The sequence below is a fragment of the Triturus cristatus genome, chromosome 10 (genome assembly GCF_964204655.1).
Source record: "Triturus cristatus chromosome 10, aTriCri1.1, whole genome shotgun sequence".
In the NCBI taxonomy this organism is placed as follows: domain Eukaryota; kingdom Metazoa; phylum Chordata; class Amphibia; order Caudata; family Salamandridae; genus Triturus; species Triturus cristatus.
Genome location: NC_140593.1, coordinates 1,192,666,165 through 1,192,688,874, shown reverse-complemented (window position 1 = coordinate 1,192,688,874; position 22,710 = coordinate 1,192,666,165).

The window sequence follows — 22,710 nt, the reverse complement described above, 5'->3', positions numbered from 1 at the left end:
CTAGATTTTGTCTCTACACTGTTGGATCTGTAGTCCTAATGGGAAAAAGAGAACTACCTGTCCCAGAATGCAAAGTAAAACTTTGGACTAGATGAGCCACTCGCGCATGGACAATGGAAACTTAAGAGCTCCGGACTAATCTATGTATAATGTGATGGTGTTCGTGGGCGCCAGTGATGATCCACACTGCTGTATGTAGGAGTACTTTCTGGGGCAAGGGAGGGCTCAGTACTCCGACATGACGAGTTCCAGAAACAGCCATGGATGCTGGTGCTCGGGGTACTGCTTGATTCTTCAGAGCAAGGCAACCAGGCTTTTTGAGACCCTTTTTTAATTTAACATTCATGATTTCGATTTAGACTGGTGACCCCTCTTTTAAGAAATTTAGCAGAAGACGTGGGGAGCTGAGGCGAAGGCATGGGTACCAGACTTACAGAGTTGACACTATGCAGGCCAACAAGCAAAGTTGCTGTGTTGCGTGAACTGGAGTGGAGAGGAGTGGTGCTGTTCTCTCTCCCTTCACTGGCACACTTTCAACGGCCATGTGCCGTCGCAGGATCTCGTGAACCCGCATAGTACAAGGGTATCATCATTGTTAGCATTGTTTTTATGCAGAACAAGGTCCCTTCATCAAGGCAATTCCTGTTTGTATGCATGCATGCTGTTAATACAGCGCTCATCCAATAAGGACAAAAACGAGACAAAATAAAAATATTTCTCGTTACACCAGCCTCAGGGAGGCACAGGATTTTGGCGCAAATCCATGTCAGTATTTTTTTTACAAATATGGATTTACATCATAATTCATGGCTGGATGCTCTGGAAGGCCCATGCACCACCCATGGAATGCCCTCCTTGATGCAAAGTAATGCAGGGCAGTGCATTGTGATGTACTTGGTTACAATACAATGCAAATTGGCATTTGCCTTGGTGTGTAAATACAACCCTGGGTTGTATGTCGGGTCTGTGGTAAAAAGTAACAAATCAGATGCAAAACCGGTGTAAATCTGTGCCTGGGTGTTCTGCCGGTGAGCAGAGCTCGGATGATGGAGTGTGTTGCTGTTGGCTGGCAGGTTCATAATTGGTGGTATACCGAGATGTGTCTTTATTTGTATGGACTTATCCCTGATCCAAGTTTTAATAGCATTTTGTTCTCTTAGAATGACCGAGCCATGGCAAGACATACCAGAAAGCTTCTTCTCCGAAGGTCTGTCGAGCAGGGTTCTCCAAAATCAGTCCTGGCGGGCTGGATCCATGCTAGATTTTTAGCAGATCCCCATTTAGATAAATGTAGTTATCTTAAAAATCTGGCATGGATAAGGCCCTCCAGGATCGACTTTGGAGAACCCTACAGTGTAAAGTAATACCCCTGCGAGCAGGGCTTTAAGTGGGATGAGAAAACTGAGGGGGTCTCTCAAAGGGGTGTGGCCAATGCAATTAAGGGCGTGTCTTAAAACACGCAAGCTAAAAATCTGTGTTTAGCATAGTATGCCGCCCGACTTGTATTTTGCGGTTTACGTCATTGCATCCAGATATATGATACAACAAGTAACACTATACCTACAGCTTTGTCAATTGTTATTAGTTGGATTTAAGATAAATAAGCAGCAACTATGGCTTGTATATAATATTGAAAGAGCTTCCACTTAAAGCCCTGGTGACAGTACCACAATGTTGCTGCTCCTGAGTTTCAAAAAGAGAAGGGAAATACAAAATGACTCTCTTTAAAGGATTTCCCTTCCCCTACAACGCTCACCTGGCGTGACGTCATGCCGTAACTTCTCCCACTAATGAGAAGTGAGCAGTGTGAGCACCCACGTCGATGCGCCTGCTGTCACTGCAGTCTGGAAAAAAACGGACCACCTGTGCCAGGGCACAAACAGAGCCCGATAAAGACCCGTTTCGAGGCCCCCTTTAAAAAACTGCCGGTGCTCGGCACCGGTGAGATCAGGTCCACTTAAAGCCCTGTCTGCTTGGGTAAGAAGTATAGGGCGATTGTCTCTCCCATCGTATTTTGCTCTTTCTCGACAATCCAAAAGCAACTTGTAAACTGTCCACTAGGTGGCAGTGCTGTCAAACGAAAACGCAACTCTTTCTCTTCTCAATAACAGTGTGGCTTCTTGGTCACCTCGGTCCGCAGCAGTGAAACTGAGCTGCCTTTATGAAGTTCTGGAGCCCACAAGGCCGCTTCTGCCCACTTCATCAATACATCACGTTTGCGGTTTGGGGTCGAAGTCATTAGTCTTCTAGCGGCTCAGTAGATGTAAGGGATCTGGTGTGTGACCCCACTGGTTCGAGTCCAGGTGGGCTCCACTCCCCCTTAATCCTTCAGAGGGCAATACAAATAGTCCATTTATTTTTATTTTGTGCATTTTTATAAAGCGCGGACATTACCCAAAGGTGTCGGAACGCTGTACAATAGAACCAGTTACGTTACAAGAGAAAAGTGTTACACAATGGAGCAATACCAAGATAAACAGGAGACTAAAAAGGTAGGGTACACAAACCCAATATCCAACACAGCAAGCAAGGGCGGGGAATGTATAAGAAAAAATTACAAAATTTACAATGATGAGCGAACTTCCTAGAAGGACCTGAGAATGAAAGTATTAGTTGAAGGTGGGTAGCAAAAAGTACACACACACACATTTGTTACTTCCAGGATCTGCCATAGAGTTTTTGCTACCCTAGGTGGAACTGACAAAGAGTGCCTCTTAACACTGATGCTTCCTGGCACATACACACGAGCACACAGCAGTATATTTAACATATACGATGCACCCCTCACTAGCGGGTGCTAAACATTGTTTGCTGCAGAATGTATGTGCCCTACTTTAAACCAATCTGAGTCCATGGCCCTAGGCACACATGAGAAATAGTCAATTTTTGTGAATTATCTTAGCACTGTGACAGCGGTCCCTCCCTGTGCCTGTAAGGACAAGATCACAGGGAATGTTTTTCTTTTGCAGTTTTATAGGCGTATAAATGCTTCAAAACTGGCATCGGAGATAACTGAACCTCTTCGTTGTGTTATAAATTGAAAAAAGTGAGATGCCAGATATGTTGGAAATTAACAGTTTTTCAAGCAGTGTCACCTATGGTTACTACTCGTTTTTTAGACACAGGCACCCTGACAATAAAGCCCTCCTGCTGGAAAGAAAGTCTTCCTTTGGAAAGAAGGGTCTTCCAACAGGGCCGGACTGGGAACTGAAAGCAGCCCTGGCAAATTGTGCCAGACCAGCCCTCGTCTGGTGCGTAGCGAGTGCGCGCCCGACCACTACTAGAGGGGTTTGGGGGGGGTTCTACCCTCCATAACAGTTTGGAAAAAGACAGACCAAAATGGTGAATTTTAAAGCACATTTTTCCATACATGTTCAGTTGTATCAACTTTCAAAGCACAGTAAACAGTAGATGATGACCTTAAAGAGCAGCAGGCTACCCACCCAGTCATATGTACCCATAGACATTCTTTCAGAGCGCACCAAAAATAGACACGAGTAGTGAATCGGAGAGAAAGTAAAAGTGAGACCAGCCCCACATGGTGTGTAGCGAGCAAGCGTTATCTCATGTTATCTCAATTCCCCCTCGCTCGACTGCATGGCCTTACCTCTGGCCTCCCTCCCCGGCGGTCACGTTTCACCTCTTCCACATCTTGCCCCTCTCTTCAATCTCAGCGCTGGCATCCTCCCAATATGCATTATTTCGCTTCTGGACACCCCCCACCCACTACTCTGTCATCTCTGCCATCCCTCACCCACTGTTGTAGTATCTCACTTCTGGCTCCACTCTCACCTATGGCCCTCCCCTGCTTGTCACCGCTGACATCCCTACACATGTATCCTCGTCACAAATCTGGTTCTCTCACCCTGACCACCTTCCGCCTACTTTTGCATTTCATTTCTGCTCCATACACTCGCAGCCCTCTGTCACATCTTGTCCCTTCACCCCTTGCTGCCCAGTCTTACAAAGGGTTGCTCACTGCACGGTCTCACGTCATCTCTGAACCCCTCTCCCTTTTGTCTTCTCTTACTTTTAACTTCACTTCTCAGACACTGCCTCCGACAGGGCAACTCGCCAGTGCTTAATTTGTAAAATATTAAGTGCAGGTGCTCATATTTGTTTAGGAGGCCACATCCACTTCCCCGGCTCCACCTACTTCCTTCAGTGGCTCCACCCACTTCCTTTATTGGCTCCACCCACTTCCTTTATTGGCTCTAGCCACATCCACAAGGCTAAAAACATCAAAGCCATCTCCTCACATCTTGAGTTCCGCAAGAAGCTGAAGACCTGGCTCATCACATAAGCATTCGAGTACCTTACGCCTTCAATACTTCCCAAGCGCCTGGATACCCGCTTGGGTGATTAGTGCGCTATATTAATCAATATAACATAATATAAAATATGGGAAGCCTATAACAACAACTTAAAAGTGAACTTGAATTACAGAATGTGTGTAAAGATCAAAATGCAGCTTTACGAAAGGTAATTTGAGGACTTGAGGCAGCTTTGCAACTTAAAGAGAATGTACTTGTACTGTGCTGTTAAAAAAGAAAGGAAGGGATGAAGGAAGAAATACATTAAAGAAGGCAGCAACAAATGCAGGCAGAATGGGAAGTACTGGTCTGGAGTGAGGAAATAAATGAGTAATGGATGAAACGAGGAAAAAAAGAATGTGAAAGGAAGAAATGAAGGGATAGAGGGAAAAAGGTAGCAAACAATGTGTGATGCCGGACTAGAAAGAATAAAGGAAGGAGAAAGAAAAGCAGAAGGAAGGGTTGAAAATAAGAAAGAAAGAAATGAAAGAAGGGATGAAAGGAGCAGGCATAGAAAATAAGGAACGAAAGGAGGAAGAAGGAAAAAATGCACCAAGTGTAGTGATTGAATAAAAGAGATCTCAGTTCTCCTTGAGACCAGTTGTACTATCAACCTTCATATTATGCTCTGCGCACCCCCACGCTCTGGCCAGTGAGCCGGCATTGCTTAACCAGGTGCCTCTCACAGGGACATACTAAAAGCACAAATACTCACACGTACTGCAAGCCTGCTGATCCTGTACAAGACGCAGGTATGTTATAATACATTCATAATATCCCTTCCAATAACATTCCTATGACAAGAATGTCTCTCTGTCCCTCTGAAGTGCCGCACAAAATTCAATCCACAACCAGCCTGTTCCCTCAATTCAAGAGGAATCATTTCTTTCATAAAACATGCTTTTTCAAGCACAGTCCTCTCTGTCTATTTTGAAAACAAATTACATTCCAAGCAGATTCTCACATAACAGTGCCCGTGACAATGCTAGGGACCGCATGGCTGACTCACAGTATAAAAACGACAGTAGGAAAATGCTGCTACTAGAAATAATGAAGACGCTTGCACTTCTACACTGCTTTACATTTCAAGCTAGAACGCCAGTAATATAGCTCGGTGGGTTGGTGCCCAGTAGCAAAGATTTAAATACAACATAACTTCTTTCATTCTACTCCTTAATTTTTAAGTCAATAAAATGAGCACCACAGAGTTAGCTTTTAAAGTACTATGAAGTCCCACGACTAAGTCACTAAGTACTATATTTAAAAAAAAGGTTATTCCTTACATGTTGCAGAATGAGTTACTGCCCCGGGAACGCATCTTACCATCATGGCTTCTGCCTGACTGCAGCAGGGACCGGACTGTCCCATACTAGCAGACTGAACCGAACGTAGGGAGAAAATACACCAGAACCGCAGCCTACACATTACTAAGACTGCCTTTTAGTTTTAATTTACCTGAGGCCTGCTGTGCAACACCCTGCTTGCTTCTTCTGTTTTCGGTGCCCAATTAGTGCTGAGGCTGCGCAATATGCAGAGGCGGGCCGCGGGCGAAAACAGTGATCATTGGTCCAAGTCGGGACCCACACTTGAGGATTTGCCAAGGAGAGACGGGGCCGGATTAATAACATATTTTGCAAACACTGCAGTCATAGGTAGCACTTTTTTGATTAATTGGAGTGACCGGTAAGCTGAGGCAGGGACTCATGCGCCGGTTTCTGGCAGTATGTCTGTCTAATATTAGGGCGGGCGTCCGCGGCATACAATTTGAAATATTTTAAGAACAGTCACATGCAAAAGCACAAATATTAATCCACAGGCACTAGATGCACACGCAAAGATGAATACAAGCACAGGTGCAGGGAGTTATGCGAGCCTTGGTGAGCATTCTCGGGCACACGAAGGAATATATACAGATATAGAAAAACACATGCACAAATCAATATAAACATAGACGCACGTGTGCACAAAAAGATAAACACAGCTACGGGAACACACGCAAACTCATGTGCATGGATATACACTCTCACAAACACACGGGCTGTGTGCATACAAACTCGCACTTTGAGTGTTTTTCCTAAATGCTTAATTAAAACCTACATATGCAAAAACGCGCATACGAATATATACATGGTACATCACAATTAGACCTCGGAATAAATGTGCATCTTAACGTTCACACACAAAGTAACACGCGCACGGTTGAACACACCATGTACACAATCACAGCCGGGCTAAAGAAGTAAATTGCCGACTCCAAGGGTGAATATTGGACACAGCTGGGGTTTATGTAAATGTTCACGATGCACCTTGGGATACTTTACACATGAGTTTATTTCACACCCTCGTCGTCCTCTCCCCAGAAAAATAGTGGGTTCAGGTTAGGATAGCATGGTGGCTGCGCAGGGAGCAGAGTGTTAGCTTCATCTGGGGAGAATCTGCATCATTTCCACCCCGCACCCATGCGGGAGGTGGGTCTATTTAAGTTATTGTCCAGAAACTAAAATACTCTTTGCCTTCCCACCCATGAGTTGGTGTTAGCCCAGCACACGTGACACAGTAGATCCAAGTCTAAGTTTAGGGATGTACGGGGTGGGTGAGTAACCCATTTTTACCCACACCTATGTGCCACGCACCTACTCCCTGCTGGATGTCAGTGTCTGTACCTTGTGAATAATGCTATTAATTTTGGTGACTTGTGCTGCTTTATAGCGGTCCAAAGCAGGTGTTGGGTCACATGGGGCGCTATATACATTCTTGAATGAATTAAATTGTCCACAGCCCCCAAGATGGCAAAGAGGGCAGGGTGGCCGAGTCCACACCAGCGGAGAGCCCTGCTGCAGTGGTGGCCAGCGGGGACACAAGGCTGAGCGAGGTCCGGCTCCCCGGGACACCTCCACCATCCATCCAGGTGTCATAAATTCAACCGGAATTAAAGGGAAATGACTTAGAGTTATATAACTATTTACATCTGTCCAATGCTTTCTCTGATCATGTGTCAGTTTGCATGGAGGTAAAGTTGGGACTACAAGACATAAGCCCTATTAGAAGATGGTTTTTTAATAATCTTAACCTCCTTGATCCTAAATGGTGTACAGACATTGAAGAATTTATTGAGCAGTTTTTCACACAGAATAGAGGTACTGCCCCATTAAATATGATCTGGGATGCTTTCAAGGCTACACTCCGTGGGTTCATAACATCTAAAGAAATACCAAAGCAGAAGGCAAGAAAGGAGGAGAAAATAAAACTTCAAACTGATCTCACGGAGGCAACTCAAGAACACTACAAGACTAGATCAGCGCACTCAGGGCAAAAGCTTAATGAGGCTAAGGGCAGGATGAGGGACTTTTATTACATCCTGGGTGAAACTAATAGTAATCTCTATGCCCAGAAGATCTATGAGGAGAGCGAATATACAGGCAAGCTCTTGGCCTGGCAAGCCAAAGAAAAGCAGGCTCGCAATAGAATAGATCAATTAATTAATCCCATTACTAAATCATATGCAAAGACCACAGCCTCTATTGGCGAGTTGTTTTTAAAACACTATGAGGGAGTCTATCAAGCGACCGAAGGGGCCTCATCTGATTCCATTGGGGAGTTCTTAGAGCATCTGGCAATACCGAAATTAGACGATGAGGGCAAGAAATGCCTTACAGAGGACTTCTCAATGTCAGAATTAGATGACGTAATCAGCTCTTTTCCTAACGGTAAGGCAAACGGTGATGATGGTTTTCCTATTGAATTTTTTAAAAAATTTGGAGGAACCCTACATAAAGAACTTTTACTTTTATTGAACGACTTACTCCAAGGAGGTCCCCCGCCAGACTCCTTCCATTCAGCTGTGGTGGTTAGCATTTTGAAAAAAGGGAAGGACAAGGAGAATATAAATTCATATAGACCTATAAGTCTCCTAAATACAGATTATAAAATCTTTAAAAAACTTTTAGCAAACCGATTGAATAAAATAGTGGGATACCTCGTAGCTAACGATCAGTGTGGTTTTATTGCAGGCAGACATCTCCACTCAAACACAAAGTTTGTATTGGAAACACTAGATTTTTTTTAAACTAATCAAGTGAAGGCTCAAATATGGTTTCTAGACGCAGAGAAGGCCTTCGACCTAGTGTCATGGGATTGCCTTTTTGCTATTTTGCACAGTTTCAATTTCCCGGATGCTTTTATCATACTTTTAAAACAACTATATATGGATTCTAAGGCACAGATTATCATTAACAAATCTAATATTGGGACATGTCTAGTCACTAGAGGCACGCGCCAAGGATGCCCTTTGTCGCCAATTTTATTTGCGCTATTCATTGAACCTTTGGCGATTGCGATTAGGAATATACGCACCGACACAGCCCCAATAGTTGGTATGACTAATATAAAATTATACGCTGATGATATTGCCCTTTTCTTAGATTCCAAACCCTCTAGTCAATTGAAGATTCTAAAAATATTCTCAGATTTCCAGAATCTAGGGGGTAATAAAATTAATGTTAACAAGACAGAAATTATTTTAGTAAACTGCACTGTAGACACTTTAATACCAGAATTTAGGCAAATATATAATCTATCCCCAAAGAGGTATTTAGGAATATTTATATCGGATAATCTGGAAGATCTGTTTTCATTGAACTTCTCACCATTGTTAAAAAAGGTGGGGTCTCTTTTAGATCGCTGGAACTTATTACCCCTATCTTTGATGGGGCGAGCAGCATTAATACGAATGTCGGTCTTACCTCTTTTTAATTTTTTGTTTGATACCGCACCTTGCCCAATTCAGGTCTCTTTTTTTAATAAAGTGGATGCTCTGATTTCTTCTTTTCTTTGGGCTAAAAAATCATCTAGGCTTGCACGTGACACTTTATATCTTCCTTTTGCACAAGGAGGGCTGTCCCTTCCAAATATTAGAGAATATTACTTTGCATCTTTTGCACATCATAGTTTTAGGTTTTTTTTCTTAGACACTAACGAAGCAGACAATTTTTTTATGAGGAAGATGCTGTCAGAAATAAAAATAATTGATCCAATTAGAATTATAAAAGATCCAAAGAAAGTTCGCTACAAGTCCCTTCAGTGGATTTTCAAACAGAAAATTCAGTTTTTGAAATTCTACTCCATCCCTAGAATAAGTAATACAACGGATTTGAACAACTTTAACTTTGGAGAAGAGGGAGGTATGGAGAGTAAAATAATAAATCTCTGGAAAGAAAACGGCTTTGTGAAGATTGAAGACTTCCTCATTGGCAATAGGTGGAAGTCATGGGATGAAATCTCCAGACAGGTACATTATTCACATTCCACCTTGAATTGGTCTTTCTATATGCTCAATCAAAGGCTCAGAGGGTTGGATATAGGAAATCTATACCACAAAGAAACTATCTCGACAGCTATGAATAATAAAATTCCAAAAAAGATGAGCATCTGGATCAAATTATTAAAAGAGGATAAAGGGCAGGAATGTTCCAGTAGGATCATTGAGAGGTGGAAAAAGAGGGAAAACATTGAAATCAACAAGTTTGTATGGGACAAGATAAATAAATTTAATAAAATAATTTTCCGTGGCGCTAATTTTAGACGCATGCAATTTTACAATAAATGGTTGATCTATAGAACTCCTGCTTATCTCCATAGTATCTTTCCCCTAGTTGTTGATTAATGTTTTCGGTGCGAGGAGAAAGGGAACTGGAAACATATTGTCTGGGAATGTCCTAAAATCCAGCCATTCTGGAAGGAAATTGAAAAATACCTCTCCTCTGAGCTTAAAACCATTATAATATTCGATGACTTAGTTCCTGTACTAGGCTGTTCTATGTGCCACACTCCATATGATGAGTCCCTTTTCATAGCTTCTTTAATAGCCAAATCTCTTATTTTACAGTCCTGGAAAACCGATCAAGTACCAACTTTTCAGGCTTGGAAGGCAAAATTATTACGAATCCAGGGCAGGGAAAGAAAATATGCACTGAGATCTGGGGCACTCAAGAAATATCAGATGTTCTGGAGTGTGTTTGAATCGTAGTCCTTTTTACTGTATTTCCTGACAGCATTTAATTTTAACTATATCTTCTTAGCTAATAGTCTGCTAGAGTGTTTCTCCCTACGCATTTTGCACTTTATAATTGCACATTACACTTTACAATTGAGATTTGAATTGTCGAAATTCGTTGTTGTTTTTTGGCTTTACACTTTGCACTTTATAATCAAGTTTTCGAACTGATGAATTTGTAAAATGCTTTTACACCTATGTGCCTTGTACCGTATTAATCTTTCTACAAATGTGTTCTGTATTGAAGATTTTGTTTTTATGAACTCTCAATAAAAAGAATTTAAAAAAAAAAAAAAAAAAGGCTGAGGGAGGTCCGGCTCCCCGGGACACCTCCACCATCCATCCAGGTGTCATAAATTCAACCGGAATTAAAGGGAAATTAAAAACAGAGGAATGAAACATCAAACAAATTTGAAAGGAAAAAATAATCATGATGACACCAGGAAATGAACCACCAAAGATTTGAAATGCAAAGCTAACATCAGAACCGAAATTCTAAGAGTGAGGAAAAAACAAAACTGCTTTAAAATCTGAGTGAAGGAACTCAAAAAGGGGATGAACACCCGACGAGACCCGCGAGGAGACTCATTTGCGTGAACTGGGCAGGGGAAGGCATGAATAAAATAATGTGACACCTACCCACGTGGCGCAAAGAGAAGTGCAAGGTTTGCCACAACCCGTTCCATTTTCACGTTTTTTAATTTAATTCAGTGTTGCTTGTAATACCACATTTTCTACTTAAAAATGCGAGAGGTAAAACCACACTTTTAGAGAATCAGTTCATCTGGTGCTAAATCCCCAGGTGTGGCCTTTTTTTGTGTAAAAGGGGAAGATTATTTCTGTAAAATTTTGCGCTGCATTGCATCCCGGGGCTCTGTTTACTGCAAGTTCACCATGGCAACTTTTTTTGTGTAGGTGAAAAGCGTGAAACTAAAAATGGGTGTACTCTTGTGCAGTCTACTTAGCAAGCTATAAACACCAACTGAACTTAAAAAAAAAAGTCCACAGCCCCAGCCCTCTGTGACTCTTTAGAAAAGCCCACCTCGGCACCTGCTCACGCTGTTGTCTTTACATCCTTCGTACGCAGGGCCCTCCGCCTCGTCGTTACTCTCTGAAAGTGCAATTGCATTTCAGATGGGCAGAGCTCCGGTGCCGGCCTTCGAACCACACCTGAACGCTCCGCTCCTCCATGGCCCTAATGCCTTTCATCCAGTAACCGTGTGCGGGTGTCTGCGTCAGGCATGTGCCTGGCGGACCCCCCCAAACCCCATGAGGACAGTGTTCCAAGATGGCTGAACGTTTATCAGCTCTTCGCCGCCACTGGGGAGACCCGTGAGAAGTTAGTAAGCAGGCAGCAGCTAAGATCGGGTGTAGACCCGGCCCTGACAAATAAGTGCGGAAAGCTCCTGCACAAATTAAGCACTGCAACTCGCACGGTGTCACCGTGTGTCAGGTCTGATCCCCTTGCAGGCTGTCCTGGCATCTCTGCACCCTCGGCTCTGTCCTGTTCTCCCTAGCAGCACGGGCTGTGGGTATAGGAGAGTCGGGGTAACGGGAGGTCAGGGACTGGGGAGAGCACAATGACCACCCACACTCAGTACTGTAGTCGGAAGCCCTGCCCCCGAGCAGGCTGCCTCCCTTTATTGGCTCCCCGCAGGCCACGCCTGGCCTGCGGATGTAGGGGTGTGTGTTCGATGTCGTTACAACAACTAGACCGCAGTCATTACATCCCTACCAAACTCCGGGGTCTTTTCCTCTTTTTCTTCTCTTTCTCACCCCCCCCCCAACATTGCTCTGAACTGTGTATGATAGTCACTTTCCACGTTTTTGTTGTGATACTTGCGGTTTCCCCTGATGCCGGGTGTTCGGTCTCAGCCGGCAGGCAAAGTCTCTCAGTCTTTGACTGGGCTGGGGGTTTGGCCTCAACCCATATCTCCCCGATCGGGGCCCCTCGTTCGGCGTCATGGCCCGAGGGCTACCAGTGGCTGCCACGGGTAGGGGAACTGCCTCAGTCCCCCCTGGTATGGCTGGTGTACGTTCTACGGTGGCCTGCTCTTCCTCTTCCAGCACGGTGTTCTCTAGGGGCAACCCGTCATCAGTGCCCCTTCCTCCGTCCGCCGGTGGCATCGCTCTGAACCAGGAAGCGTTTCTTGTCACTGTCTCGCCTCCTTTCCTGGCGGTGACCATGGTCCCTTTTACGGCCTCGACAGTCCAGAGGCCGGGTTCGAACCGGGTTTGAAATTTGCCCCCGGGCCGCCTGTTTTTAATGATCACCTGTGTCCCCAGCGAGGGTATCTTGGATGCGGCCCTCCGGCGGTGATTGGCTCGTCTATTGCTTTGTTCGCGTCACTCCTGGGTCCCCTCCTGGTCGACGGGCACCGGCGTCCACTCCCGGCTACTGGGGAGGAGGTCCCTCCTGGCCCCTTGGAACATGAGGCTCCACGGGCTCCTTTGGGTGGTGCAATGGGGCGTGCTCCTATATTCCCTCAGGAATTCATGAAGTCGTTGTTCTGGGTCAGCCTGTTCCACCATGGCTATGCGAAATGTCTTGTTTAGGGTGCGCATAAAACGTTCCACTTCTCCGTTGGCTTGAGGCCATTGGGGTGTGATACGCCTGTGCCGGATCCCCCTTTGACTGAGGTAGGTGGCAAATTCCGCTCCCTGAAACGGTGGCCCGTTGTCACTGCGGAGTTCTTTGGGATAGCCGACCATGGAGAATATCTTTTCGAGGGCTGGCCCCACCTGTCCAAACGCCGTGGAACTCACCTTCTCTGCCACGGGGTATTTGGAGTATGCATCTACCACCACCAGAGTGTGTCCCTCACCGGGGAAACTCCCAAAATCCACACTAACACTTTCCCAGGGTACTAGGCTGGCGTCCTCCGTGATGATCGGTTGGGGTCGGTCCGGCTCGCCTGTGAGCTGGCAGGCCAGGCAGCTCCGGACATGTTCTTCGACCATCTGATCCAGCCCCGGGAACCGCATTTTCTCTCGGATTCTGGCTTTCATTTTGGTGGTCCCTTGATGCCCCCCGTGGGCAAGTTGGATCGCCCGCTGCCTCAGGGTCGACGGTATGATTAGCCAGGGCCCCCGTAGCAGTATGCCATCTTCTGTAGCGCTAAGTTCATGCCGGATACGCCACATCTGGGTGAGTGATTCTCTGTCTTCTTGCGCCCATGCATTTGCTTGGTGTAGGTATCCCGTCCATGACCCTTCCTGGACTGCTTTCAAAGTCTGCCGGTATACTGAATCCAGCTCAGCCCCCTCTTTGATGTCGTCCAGCGTCATGTTCTGGGGGCATGCTGTGAGGGCAACCCACTGGGCAAACTCATCGCATGCTTCATCTGTCCCCATCTGGTCCGGGGCAGGTGGGTGACGGGATAGAAAGTCTGCCGGGTTTTTGGCCCCGGGGCGATACACTACTTCCATCTCGTACGGTTGCAGTTGGACCGCCCATCTCTCTATCCGCGGGGGCGGATGGGGTGAGGTACCTTTGAATAGTGGCACTAGCGGCTGGTGGTCGGTGACCATAACAAACGGGTGCCCTCGTAGGTACAGATGGAAGTGGTTGCAAGCCCATTTTATGGCAAGTGCCTCACGTTCGATTTGGGCGTACCTCGCTTCGGTTGGGGTGAGGGCTTTACTGGCAAAACTCAGTGCCGTCCACTGGCCCGGCCCTTGTTCTTGGGTGAGTACCGCACCCAGCCCTACGGGGCTCGCATCAACCAGTACTTCTGTCCGCTTCTTGGGGTCGAAGTAGGCCAGCGTGGCTTTTTCCAGGAGTGCCGTCTTGATCCCCTGGAAAGCTTCCTCTTCATTCGGTCCCCACCTCCACGGGGTGTCTGTTCTCGTCAAGGCGCGAAGCGGTTCGCTCCACGTTGCCAATCCCGGGATGAACCGTCCGCAGTAAGTTGCCATGCCAAGGAAACTCCTGACTTCCGTGGGTGACGTTGGGGCTGGGGCGTCCTTGATGGCTTTTGACTTCCGAGGATCCACCTGGATCCCTTCCTGACTAAACACGTAGCCGAAGAATTCGATCTTGGGTTGAAAGAATTGGCACTTGTCTTTGTGTAACGTCGCACCATGAGCACTCAGTCTCCCCAGGGTGTCTCGCAGGTGTTTGTGATGTTCGGCCGCCGTCGCCGAGTGGATGAGGATGTCATCGCTGACGTTGATGACTCCCGGCAACCCCGACAGCAGCTCCCGGATGGTATTCGGAAATACCTCGGCCGCCGAGGATATCCCGAAGTTAAGTCTTTTGTACCGCCGGAGTCCTATGTGAGTGCTAAACGTAGTTATGAACCTGCTGTCTTCAGCCAGGGGCAGCTGGTGGTAGCCGGCGTTCAGGTCAATCTTCGAAAACCACCTTGATCCGTTTACATCGGCAATGATATCGTCCATTGTTGGGGTCAGGTGACGTTCCCTCTTGATGGCACGATTGGGCAGTCTCATGTCTATGCACAGCCTAATGGCTCCCGGCTGTCGCGGTTTCTCTACGATCACCATGGGTGACACCCACGGGCTGGGCCCCGAGACCTTTTCAATGATTCCCAGGTTTTCCAGGTTCTCCAGTTCCTTTTCCACCACCGGCCTCAAATGGAACGGGATTCGGCGATGCCTCAACGCCGTCGGCTTGATCGTTTTGTCGATGTGCAGTCGTATCGGGTCACACTTGATGCATCCCAGGCCCTTGAAGAGTTCTGGAAATTGAGACAGTAACTCATCCACCTGATGTGTTCGGACTCGGTGTGCGAAGGCTATTAGCTTTAGATCCTCCGCCGTGTGGCTACTCAGCAGTGTTTCTGCCTCCCTGTCAATGATGTGGACTGTTGCTGTTACTTCGACTTCATCCGCCTTGATGGGTACAATCATCTTCCCTTTTAGTGGGAGAGGGGTATGGGCCCCATACGCAAAAATCCTTGTCCTGGATGGTATTATCCGTGGCCTAGGTCGTAGTTGATTGAATTGTTGCAGTCCCATCACATTCACTGTGGCCCCAGTGCCGATTATGGCCTTTATCTCATTCCCTCCCAACTGAACAGTGCACGTCGGTTGTGGCCACCTCCTGCGCTTCAGCTCCTGTGCGAAGGATATGATGTGCACCTCTTCGTCCTCTGAGTCGGAGTAGTCGTCCACCGTAGGCAGGTATCTTTCTTGGGCAACCCTGGCTCCTTCCAAGGGCATCGGGTCGTCTAGGGATAGTTGCCGCACCGCTTTCGGTAATGACTTGGGTTTCCACTGTCCTTTGGTGGGGTTTCGCCGTCGGCAGACAGATGCGAAGTGGTTCGGGACCCCACAATTCGTGCATGTTTTTCCCTGTGCGGGGCATTCTTTGGCTGCATGTGGTTCGTATCCGCAGTATCCACATTTTGCTCGTGAGCCTTCCTTCCGGGTGCCCCTGTGATTCTTATTCCTGGCTGTCGTCTTTACTGCTTCCACCTTTTCCGTCTTGATGTTGTCGCACTTTCCCGCTTGTTTGTTCAGGGCTTGGTCCATGGCCGTTGCCCTTACCGCTGACAGGTCGTGCGACCGGGCTAATATTAGTATGTCCTCAAGCGAGATGCCTGGTTTTCTTAGGATTAAACCCCTTAACGTCTTATCCCTGCAGCCTTGGATGATCTGTCTTCGTATAGCTCTGGGTTGGTCTTCATTGGTGCACGTGCTTGCGAGTTCCCTCACTCGCGCGTAGAAACGGTCCATAGATTCACCTTCCCGCTGCCGTGCCTGCCCCAGCTTAAATACTTCAAAATCCAGATTCAACTGAGGGTCAAAGTAGCCATTAATGGCCTGGACAGCCGCATCATAGTCGTTCACCGTGCCCGTGTTGGGTATGTGCTTGAAGAGTTTGAAAATTTCCTCCCCTGCATAGTGGAGTAAAAGCGACCTTTTGATCGCTCCATCCGTCTCCCTAGATGCCATGAAGTAATTCTCTAGGCGCTCCAGCCATAGTTTCCATCTGGGGGATGCGGTGGAGGGATCCTCCACCTCGCTGAACGGTGGCAGGACTCCGGATGCGGCGTGCTGGTATAGGACATGGGCAGGAGTCGCCGGTTCGTCATCAGCCATGGCTCGGCCCTTCTGGCGTGGGTCGACTTGGCAAGATCAGGGAGTGATGGCGACGACTCGCTTTGCCCCCTGCTTGTTAGTGACCCGTTTGTGTTTGCCAGTGTTTGTCGTTTTTATTTTCCCTTCCTCCGGGCCTTCTTGGTCTCTTGCTGCCCCTTTTTAGCTGTGGGGCTGTCCTCGACGTCGCGCGTGTCTCCCTCCTTTCCTTCGCGCCTTCCTCACCACGTGCGTCTGGGCCTCCTGTTCGCGCCGCCCACGTGTGTACCGGTAGGCCGTTTATCACTGCGCATGCGCGCAGGGCTCCTTGTTGTGTGGGCCGCGCTCCGCGTGGCGTTTCCGCTCCTTCCGCTTCGTCGCGGCGTGCTCGTGCCTCGCCCACCCTCCTGGATCCTTCACTGCTCACCGGGGTTGGGCCGCGTGGTCTTGGGGCCCGCTCACCTCTCGATTTGTTGTAGGGTTGTGGGAGTCCCCGGTGTCACCCCGACTTTCTTTCAGCTTGTCGTCGTCGGGTGGGTGCGCGTGGGACCGTATCCCACCCTCGTCGCCAGTGTCCTGTTCTCCCTAGCAGCACGGGCTGTGGGTATAGGAGAGTCGGGGTAACGGGAGGTCAGGGACTGGGGAGAGCACAATGACCACCCACACTCAGTACTGTAGTCGGAAGCCCTGCCCCCGAGCGGGCTGCCTCCCTTTATTGGCTCCCCGCAGGCCACGCCTGGCCTGCGGATGTAGGGGTGTGTGTTCGATGTCGTTACAACAACTAGACCGCAGTCATTACAGGCTCTACTGTCCCACCTCACCGCTGGCCCCCGCTTCCCTCACAGCTCCATCTCATGTCTTTCCCCCTCAGCCCGCGCTGCACTGGCCCCATGTTCGGCTCTTCCTGCTGTCCCCTTTCACACCTCGGACCATTACCCTGACCGCTGCCTCACTTCTGCAGCCCTAACCTTTGTGTCCTGCCCTATTCGCTGCTGTAGCTGCCTCTCACTCTGCCCCCTGCCCCTGTAGCCCCGTGTCTCACGTGGGCCTTCCTTGTCACCCGTTCTCATCGCTAGACCCCAGCTGTCTGTTGATCTGTCTCAGCTTTCCCCCCTGCTGTGCAGTGTCGCCTCTGTTCGTGCACTGCTGCCTCCTAAAACAATGTGTGCGCTGCTAAGCGCTACACTGATCACGTATCACAAATACACATTAAAAATCCCCACCACCCGTTTTCCAAGCGGGGCCTGTTTAAATAAACAACACAAATACTTCATATGTTCTTCTACGAGTATTGTGTAAGTACAGGAACAGCGCAAAGTGATGCAAGAAAAACAGTTTCATACAGCGCTTAAAAAAAGGCCATGTGAGCTAATTTTATTTTATGTTATGTTACTTTAGATTCATAAGCACACAGTTACCCTTTGACCTCCAGGCGCTACTATTCTTGACATCAGATCATCTCCAACCCGGGAACAGCACATCCACGACTGCTGGAAATAGCGCTTCCGCACTGGATACAAAGCGGTACAAAAGGGGGTGGTGATGGACGGAGCATCAGAACCAGTGACATTTTAAGGATTTTGGGGGCCCTGGGCCAAACATATTTTGGGGGCCCCTATTGGGAACAGCTTTGAGTTTATGATACAATTTCACCTCTTTCGTGATCTCTTTGGCCAGGTCACTGACAGTGCACAGGCACATTGTTGCAAATTCTAAACTTGTTTACATCTAATATTGAGGGATGGTGATGTGTTTTTAATAATGTAACACAGCATCAGCTCACTAATATTATTGCAAATAATATCAGTGACCCCCTCCCATTTCTCGTATGAAGTGCTCCTGTTTTGTCCTAAAGGAAATATTTTATGGATGTTGCTCGAAACATCAACACAACATTTCTCTGTAAAGTGTCTGGTATAGAGTTTCACATGTCACAAACACTGAAAATAAATTAAAGCAAAATGGTATTTAAAATAATTTTGTTGAAGAATTATTCAAGGTAATTAGGGCAAGACTCTTTGCAGAACAGAGCTGGCTCTAACATGGGGCCCCTGAAAGGCTGGGGCCCTGGGCCAGAGCCCACTTTGCCCATGCCTTAAAACGTCTCTGATCAGAACCAATCAAACACTCACACCCAGTCAACAGATCTGGGTTTGATCCATCACCGTTCAGGCGTGCTTGAATCCAGTGGCAAAGTGAGCAAGGGACGAGTCACTTTGCCACTGGATTCAAGCAAGCCTGGCTGAAGACGGCTGAAATGCCAGAAACCGGTCCTAGGAAGCTTGTTTCCGGTCCAGGGAAGGCATGGCTTGGCAGTTCGGGCTGGACTGTTCCCCTGAGGCACAGGGTCAGACTGATTTGCATATGGCCATGTCTGAACTGGGGTGGCAGAGTGAGCTAAAGAACGGTGATGGATCAAACCCAGATCTGTTGACTGGGTGTGAGTGTTTTTGTTTGGTCCTGATGCTCCTCCCTCACCACCCCCTTTTGTACCGCTCCGCACTGGATACAGCGCTATCCCGAGACACAGGCGGCAGCAGGGCCGGGTCCACGGCGTATTTCGATCGCTCTAAGGGCCCATGTGCAATGAAGGCCATGGCGCTATCTTAAGGATGGATTGTAGCTGTGCCATTTCACTTATTAGCGACAATTCGGCGCTGTAACCTTCACATTGCTGCAGGAGGCCACGATTAATAAAAATTGCTTTTTGGGAAGTTCTGTCAGGAAGCCAAAATTATTTTAGTGCTCGTGTGGGCGCCAGGAACGGAACTGCTTTTCGGCTCGACTGTTACATGAACAATAATATGATATTTATAATTCGTATTTCGTGTTTACACAGCACCGAAGCCTCGAAAGTCGGCGCTGTAACTAGTAATGTAATTTACACCTGTTTTATTTTGCTTGAGGTCCGGTAGGAATTTGGCTGCTGCCTCTGGGCACAAAACTTGCACCCTGTTTATCGCCCACTTTTTGCGACAAATTCAACATTATGTGATAAACACCAACACGTGTTCTGGGACCCACCGCGGAGCCCATCCCCCAATAATGGAACTGTTCCATGATACATCAGCTTAAGCATTGCCCACTGCCCTGACTCACCTGCAGCGGGTGGCAGACAGCCAGAGGGCTAGAAATAATTAAGTTCTGGCCTCAACGGTGCCCCTGTCTCTCTCGTCTCTGGGATGCCTCAGCAGCAGTCACGCACACTTTTAATTGCACGTGCCCCATTGCGCCTGCGGCATGACCCACCAGGCGGGTGAACTAAAGAGTGGCGCGCAGACGTGGAGGAGACATCTGTGCGCTGCAGCACCTCCTGATTATTAAATTCACCTGGCTGCACCGGGTCACGGATGGTGCAACACTGCGACACAGATTAGTAGTCTTTCTGAGACAGTCAGACTAGTCTGTGTCTCTCTGACTCACATCACGGACTGAAAACAAAACCGGCCCCTGTCAAAAAACCAGCCCCCACCCAATCCAGCCTACCGGGGGATTGCCTGGTGCCCGAAATTACCAGTCTGGCCCTGTCTTCCAACCTGTTATCTCCTGCCGCCCTGGACATATATGAGGATGGGCCGGGTCCAGGGCTGGACTTGGAGATGTGTCGGTACTATTTATTCAATAGAAGCAGCTCATGGTTACAGCTTCCAGGTCACAGGGGTCACGAGAAGGACCCCCAACATGCTGCCTGATGATATGGAGCTAAGTGGCACCCTACGCGTGTCCACTGCATTAATCTCTGAGCCCAGACAGGGCAGAATGCATTTGTAATTGATCAACACCTTCGAAAGACATCTGGCTTCTAAGATGATCCCACCTACATTCAGGGTGTTCAATGTTGGCCAGGCGGCCCGGCGCCACGGCACAGTTTCAGTAGAATCCCAAATCGTGTTAATCAATGTAACCTTTTATCACTGGGAATCAACGTAGGCCTGATCCGTATCCAGTTTTCAAGACAATCGCTGGCAATGGAGATTCATGAGTAAATTGACCTCACGTTAATGTCTCTCAAATCTGGTTTGGATCCAGCCATCATGGACCAACGTGGACCGCTGCGTTTTATATTCTGACATTATTCTGAGTATTGCCTCTAATCCGTGAATTGAGAAAGCGCTAAGAGATCGTAATGTGCCAATTCACTGCCCTGGTTTGTATCTTTACCATGGGCTTACATCTCTCACTGAGGGGCCGGTGCCTTGCAGGTTGTCGCGGGGAATGTATCCTTTCTACTGCATGTGTAGTTTTCTCCATTCTTGTCGACTCAGGAACATCAGTGAGGGTGATTCTTCAGAGGTAGTCCATCGGTACGCGTCCCATCCAGAGTTTTAGGCTAGTCCACCGAGAGGCATTCCAAATCCACCGTTGCATCATTTAAAGCACAGAAAATATACTCAGCAGAAATTCACGTATAGCAAAGCGCTGCTGATTTAAAGCACTAAAAGGTGATTGCGCTGGGGGTTTAGGTCATGATTAGGGTTCGTGTTAAGGTAAGTGTAATGTTTTGGTCTAAAGTTGGGATTAGATTTCGAAACAGTTTTGGGTTCAGGGTTAAAGTGCAGGGTGCAGAATAAGAGTGATGGTTAGGCTGTCCACAGCTAGGTTTAGGTTTACATCTAGGATTAGGTTTAGATTTTGAGTTATGGTTAGAGTTAACCTTTAATCCAAGGTTAGGTTTAGGACTAGATTTGAGGTGGCTTCAGGGTATGGTTAGAGGTCCGCTTGTATTTAGGTTCAAGGTTAGGGGTAGACTTTGAAAAGGCGCCAGGGTTAGGGTTCAGACTCCGTGACATAGGATTCAGTCTAGAGTTACGGCTAGAGTTAAGCTTATGTCTATGGTTAGGTTTTGGGTTAGAGTTGGATATTGGGACAGATTCAGGATTACAGTCTGTATTCAGACTAGGCCTGGGCGTAGTTCGCGAAGTAGCACTTCGCGAAGCTACGCAAAGTGAAGTTCGCACTACGCGAGCTACGCGTAGCACTTCGCGAAATGCGTAGTACCTTGTTTGCACTGTGCCAGATGTTGTTTTCAATGATTGCACAGTGCGGACAAGCAACTGGCACTGTGCAATCATTGAAAATGGCATCTTGCACAGTGCGAGCTGTAGTTTTCTGCTGCTCGAGTAGATTTTTACTCGAGCTTCAGCTTTCTCAACGCGAACTGGTAGTTTCTCATCGCGAGCGGTCGCGAGCATACGCGACCACTCGCAATGAGAAACCTGACCTCCTCGCGTTGGGAATCTCGCCGGGAGGTTTATTTTCCATGCTCGCGATCGCCAACTTGAAGTTTCTGATCGCGAACAAGGAAAAAGTCTCACCGGGATGTCATTTTGCTTGCTCGCGGTCGCCAACTTGACGTTGAGGACCGCGAGCAAGCAAAAAATTACCGCAGCACTACGCAACACTACGCTACGTGTGTTCGCACTGTGCTACGTGCAGTTCGCGTAGTGCGAAGTAGCGCGAACTTCGCAAACTACGCGAGCGTAGCGTAGTGCTTCGCCCAGGCTTAATTCAGACATAAGGAGTAAGGTGTCGAATTAGGGATACACTTATGGCTAGAGTTATCCTTATGCCTAGAGTTGGGTTTAGGGTGAGATTTCACAATATGTTCAGATTTAGGGTTTAGGTTTAAAGTGAAAAGTGTATCATTATGATTATGGATCATGGGAGGAGGCCGTGATTTATTTGGAATAATATTGAGCTGTTTACAATCGAATTCTTTTTAAATTAGGTGAGATGCTACAGCAATGACCTGCGCAAAGCAAAATTGCCTCTCAGAACATCTATATGTAGTGCCTTTCCCAGGTGTTCATTCCAGTTCACCAGTTACACCTGGTTTCTGATGGAACCCATTGCAGCACAACGTTTTACGAAGACTGGCCCTGATACGTACAACCATAAATAAACGAGGTGAATTGCACTGGTTAAATAATCCCACTGAAACCAGACACCTCTGGACTCCAATTACCAGTTCCAATATGCAACTGGAGTTCACTGGGATCTTTTCCATATGAGTTGAATGCATGTTCAAAAAAACATATTACAGTGCTTAGATGCAAGAGAAAACATTTGTTAATGGTTAACTGGAGTTCCTACCACACTTACGAAGCACCATTGAGCTTTCAGAGAAGCGAGCAAATCAAAAAAGTGAGAGGCACATGTACGTGTGTCACGCCCCATGGGGATGCTGCCAGGTTTGTCACATAATGCACAGGTATATAGATATCAGAGAGTAACTCTGGCACATCTGGTCTGCCCAACTTTGTCTAAAGACCTTTGTCAAGACGCACTTTTACAGAGGCACCG